A 6,000-nucleotide genomic window follows, 5' to 3' on the forward strand; every position below is an offset into this window, starting at 1 on the left:
ATATGGGGAGGGCTGAGGAGTTCACATGCCTGGTTCTCTGCTGGGTCCATGTTGTTGCGGCTGGATCCTTCTATCATGAATCACTGTTTGTGTGGAGGACCCAGACACAGAGACCAGTAGGCAGAGGAGAATTAAAGTCTGTTTTTTCAGGTTCACAGGTCCAGAAGCAGTAATGAGTGCCCAACTGAAAATTACAAACGTACCAGAACCAAGGAGACATCAGGGATTAACCAAACCAGAAGCCAGGGAGAGATGAGGAACACAGACAGAAGTTAGACGGGATGTTTGACGAGGATCCAGCAAACGGGAACTGAACAGGGAGGGCTTTTAAAGGGGACAGAGACAGAGAGAGAGCTGACGAGGAAATTGGCAGCAGGTGCTTGGCAGGACAGAGAAACAGAGGAAAGGAGGACACAAGAGGGCAGCAGAGGACAACAAATGGATAACAGGAACAATCAGACCAGGACCATGACACAGGCTGCAATGATTTGCCGCGAATGAATACCGCCAAATTTGTCGATTCATCTTGTAGTGGTGCGTCAAATGCAACGTAGATTCCCATCCAATTAGATTGAATTCGGTATTGATGACATGAAAAATAATAATGGTAACTCCATTGAAATGATTCAAAACTAAAGTAACAAGCCAATTTTTTTAATTGTAAGGAGTAAAAAGTACAGATATTTGTGTAAAAATGTAAGGAGTAGAAGTAAAAAGTCGCCATAAAAATAAGTAGTAAAGTAAAGTAAAAATATCATAAAAATCTACCTGAGTACAGTAACGATGTATCTGTACTTCGTTATTTCCCATCTCTGGAAATAATGCAGAACTAAGCACATGTCACCAACACGCTGTCATCATACATGTGTGGATTAGCTGAAGCTCACAACAGGTAAAGAGCTGTCTTCTAGCAGCAGGCACAGTCAGAGGGGGGGCATCGGGTTTAGCTGGGGACATAATTTTTTATTTGCCAACTGTGATGGTGATAGATGCTTCCCCCTTACCAACAGGGCCTTTACACTGGCTGCCATAAGTAGTCTACTCTGTGTGGAAGCAGGTGAAGGAGGAAAAGTGGCAGAGGAGGGAGCAGACACAGGGGCAGAGAGCAGGTGGGCTGGAGCTGAAGCCTCCGTCTTCAGCAAGCATGCCTTAAACAGAGCCATGTTAGTATTTGGCCTGGCCTTTGCTTTCTTCAGGTAACTGATGAGAGCCTGGGCCTCCTTGCTTGGGTCCTCAAACACCTCCTTCATAGACAAGCCCTTGAAGTCCCCGAACTCCACTTGTATTCATTCGGCTAGCTAATCTGAATCGTTCAATTCCATTTCGAGAGAGAGATCATCTGTGGTAGTAGCACAAGACATCTTCCAGGCATGTGAGTAAAACTTGCAGCAGTTCAGTGAGCAGGATGAATGAATGGTAGGTGGCGCATGGATGGCATCAAACATGTACCGCTTTGTTTTTAAAACATATAAATATAAAAAATATTACCGCGGATTTCTGGGGGACAATGATTCGCCTACATGTTATGAATGCTGGAGTACCATAAAGAGTAAATTATGAACAGTTCAGTCTGTGCCTTCAAGTCGTCTGGCCATAGGAAGACGTTACTTGAACATAACCTAATGGAATATCTTCAGAACGGCTCCAAATGACACAAAACTCATATGGGTGAGGAGAACATGATGTAATAACGTAAAATCAAGGGCCTAATTAATAAAAAAACGAAGTTCCCCTTTAAGGTTCTGAGAGACACTGGGGTGTTTGACTCTTTCATTAGAGCTGATGTGTTGCCCTTCTCGGCTGAGTCTGAGACAGGTGCCTGTGTTCCGATTCGGGGTACGGGATTAAACGTGACTTTTGTTCCTTTACATAAAGAGTTTCTAGAGTGTGAACTATTGACCGCTGTTGCACAATTGGCTGTGCGCCCTGCTTTACCAGTCTCTGTAATGGTGTTCAGAGGGAGAGTAGAGAGCAAGAAGCTCTAGGGTGATTAACCTTGGTTGAGCATCTGAGTGGCCTTTTGTTTGTTTGCCCTGGGTGTGGTTTGAGTCAGTGGAGCACAGAGATGCTACTGGTATGTATCTCACTTCATTCTCCCACTTATGTTCTAGTAAATCATGAAATGAGATTGATGATACTGATCTGAATGTTTAATTTAATTTTCTATGACTAAGTCTAATATAGAGAACTAAACTTGTTTGCATGTGTGACTATGGTTCATGGTGGAACTAATTTCTGTTTGTTTTTTTTTCTTTGTTGAGGTTATCAACCTCAACACCGTGCCTTTGGATGGATTACTGACGTCGGAGTCAGTTGAGAGAGTTTTTTTCTCAGAGCGACAAGGATAAAGGGGAATTCGCAGATGTATTTACAGCATGTGCAGTTACTAGGGCCATGGCGTGCACTCAGAATGTGAAGGAGGAAAAATGTGTGAAAACCTTAATTTGCCTTTGTTCAGTTTCCCCATGTCTCTGTCTCGCAGTGAGTTTGTGGTGGAGCAGCAAGCCGATGTTTCTTTGCAAAATCTTTTCAATCAGGTGCGACCACTGGGTGAAATAGCAGACTGTGCATGTGGATACTTCCTGCAGGACTTGTTGTTGGTGAGGAAATGGTTACTGCATGCTGACATTGTGGGTGAGCCAGTTTTTCAAATATTGGTTCCCAGTAAACTCCGCTCTGCAGTGTTAAAAGTTGCTCATGATGAGTGTGGTCATTCTGGTGTATGTAAGACATATGGGTCTTGAGAAATTTGTTTTGGCCTCGTATTACGAATGATGTTTCATCTTATGTTAGGACGTATCATGTCTGTCAGCTCATTGCCAAGCCCAATCAGGTTTGCAGCCATTCCCTTTTAACCCAATTATTGCCAAATCTGAGCAATTTTGAGCATTTTGGTTGCAGAGGATGGTTGACCCAGCCCAGGGCCCAATCGCATAGAAAGGAAGCTGGACCAATCACAGCAGCATCTTGGAGGAAGCAAAGGACAAAGTAAGCAGATTGCTGACGCTGGTGGAGAAGGAGCTCATTCACCAATGTGAACATCTAAAGGGTAGCGCACCTGTTGGGGGTCTTGCCAGCAAAACAAGACGCACCCTAATCAGGTTGGTGGAGAAGACATTAGATGAAATTGAGGAAGGTGAAGAGTCCACAGAGTCATATCAGAAGTATCTCAAGCAATTACTGTCTGATCTTTCCTCTCTGAATCCAACACTGGGAGAAACTGAGGCTGAAAATGTAGTTCAGCAGACAGGGAAGCTACAGGAGTTGAAAATGCAGTACCAGAAATTACAGCAGCAGATGGAAGAGGAGATTGGGGCATTGGAGGAAAAAATAAAGCAGAGGATGCAAGCAGAAGGAGGACACACTGCGTCAGTCCCCATTACTACAAAGGATGTAGACACAAAATCTGCAATCACCACAACCACCACACTGCCTGAGGTCACGCTGAGGTGGGAGTTTCAGATAATGGGATCGATTGGTGAAGCGGGTCAGAAGGAAAAATTGTCCTACACAAGCCTCATTAACCAGATCAAGTCGGAACTACAGAAAGGACGTGGAGAAGCAGAGATTATTGAAGCAGTCACACGTGCTGTGAGCCCAGGTCTTCATCTGTGGGAAATGTTGGAAATAAAGCGAGGACTGACATTATCCACCCTCAAAACCATATTTAAGGGGCATTCTTCCTCTGACCTGCTGTATCGTCTGATAAACATGAAACAAGACCCAAGGGACTCAGCCCAGAATTTCTTATTCAGAGCAATAGAACTAAAAGAGAAGCTAATGAGAAAATTCAGCGATGATGGTGCAAGCGCAGAAGGTGAGCAGTTCAGTCCTCAGCTAATACAGAGAAAATTCCTCTGCACTATAGAGACTGTTCTTTACAGTGATGCAGTTAAGTTCCAGCTCAAACCATATCCCAGCAACCATACCATTACAATAACATTATGCGACTCAGGTGTTCAGGCAACCATCATTAATGACGAATGGAGAAAGTGACACTTACCACACAGCGCAGTATGACCTCTCAATGAGCTGTTGGGCTCAGACATTGTATTGGGAGTGGCCGCTAACCAGACTGAAATCCCCTTCATGGGCTGGGTGGAAGCAGAATTCAGGCTAGATAAAGACTCCGCCCTGACCAAACCGCTTCTAGTACCAATCCTAGTGTCAAGTGACCCACACGTAGCAGTAAAGCCTATAACTGGCTATAATGTGATAGAGGAAATAACAGTGGAGAAGAATCAGACAACAAAGACAGAGACCACTCATACTGTGAGTCAAGCTTTTCAAATAACAGTCAGGATGGCAAAAGCAGTGCTACAGCTTATCCATGCCCCTACATATGAGGAAGATATAGGGATTGTGCACACAGGAAATAGAACACTTACTTTAGGCTCTGAACAGATCACTACGGTGTATGTTACCATCAATACTGGGGCTCAATATCATGGTCAAGACCTGCTGCTAGTTCCAAAAGACATGACATTACCACGAGACATTATAACAAGGAGGAAGGTAGGATCGCCAAAAAGCTGCTGAGAGAGGAGTGTCACACATTTGCATATGAGGATGATGAGATTGTCTCAATCCCCTCACTGAAACTCCACATAGCACTGCATGACACCACCCCAGTAAGAAAAACGTACATGGTGGTTCCGAAGCCACCACACCAGAATGTATCCAAGACTTATTAAATCAAGGTTGGATTACTCATTCACGCTCTCTGTATGCCTCACCAGTCATGTGTGTAAAAAAGAAGGATGGAACATTAAGACTTTGTTGAGACTACAGGGAGCTGAACAAAAAGTCAGTCCCTGATCGCCACCCTATACCCCAAACACAAGACATGTTCAACTCCCTCGCTGGCAGCTCCTGGTTCTCCATAAAAGACCAGGGGAAGGCCTACAATCAGGGGTTCCATCAAGGAAAGACAGCCCCTGACAGTTGTCATATTTCCCTGGGGCCTATACCTGTGGATCCAAATCCCATTCGGGTTGAGTGCAGCACCTGCAGAATTCCAGACAAACATGGAAGACTGTTTGCGTGGCTTGAGAGATGTAATGTGTCAACCATATCTCAATGACAATCTGGTCCATAGCTCAATTTTGAATACCACATTTAGCACCTGAGAACTGTGTTACGGAGAAACCAGGAGCCCGGGGTGAAGCTCAGTCCCCAGTGTTAAAGCGGAAGGTGAGATTTTTGGGGCGACTAATGTCTGGACAGGGGTACACTATGGACTCTGAGGTGGCCCCAGTCCAAGCCCTAAAGCAGAAAGCACCTACAACAGTGGGAGAACTGCAAAAAGTGATGGGATTCCTTTCATACTACCGAACATACATCCCAAACTTCTCCAGAATAGACCAGCCTCTCTACTAGCTGCTATCAATATCAGATCAAGGGAGTGGAAAGGTCAGGCCCAAAACCAGGAAAAAAGGTAACCTCCCACCTAACACTCCGATACAGTGGACAGTTAACCACCAAAACATATTGAACTCTCTCATAGATAAGCTGAAAGAGCCTCCCCTGCTGGGTTACCCAGAGTTGACCCTACCATTCATCCTCCACACAGACACATCCCAGTAAGGATTAGGAGCTGTATTATACCACAGACAGAATGGCAAGATGGCAGTAATAGGCTATGGTTCCAGGACTCTAACCCTGCCTGAAAAGAACTACCACATGCACTCGGGGAAATTAGAGATTTTAGCCCTAAAATGGGCAATATGTGAACGTTTTTGTGATTATCTTTATCAATCCCCCACACATCGTAGTTTATACAGACAACAATCCATTAACTTATATTCTCTCAACAGCTAAGCTTAATTCGACAAGTCATAGGAGGGTGAGCTGTCTGAGTTCGACTTTTCTATTAAAGGAATAGTACACCCAAAACATGATTAGCTTTCATTTTCTACTCACCCCCATGCTGAACAACACTCTGGAGTACTTTTTTGATATCTCAAATGCATCTGGAGATCTGGGAGGCTTCTTGCTGTC

This window comes from Cyprinodon tularosa, unplaced genomic scaffold, assembly GCF_016077235.1.
Source record: "Cyprinodon tularosa strain WSP-4 unplaced genomic scaffold, ASM1607723v1 ctg458, whole genome shotgun sequence".
In the NCBI taxonomy this organism is placed as follows: Eukaryota; Metazoa; Chordata; class Actinopteri; order Cyprinodontiformes; family Cyprinodontidae; genus Cyprinodon; species Cyprinodon tularosa.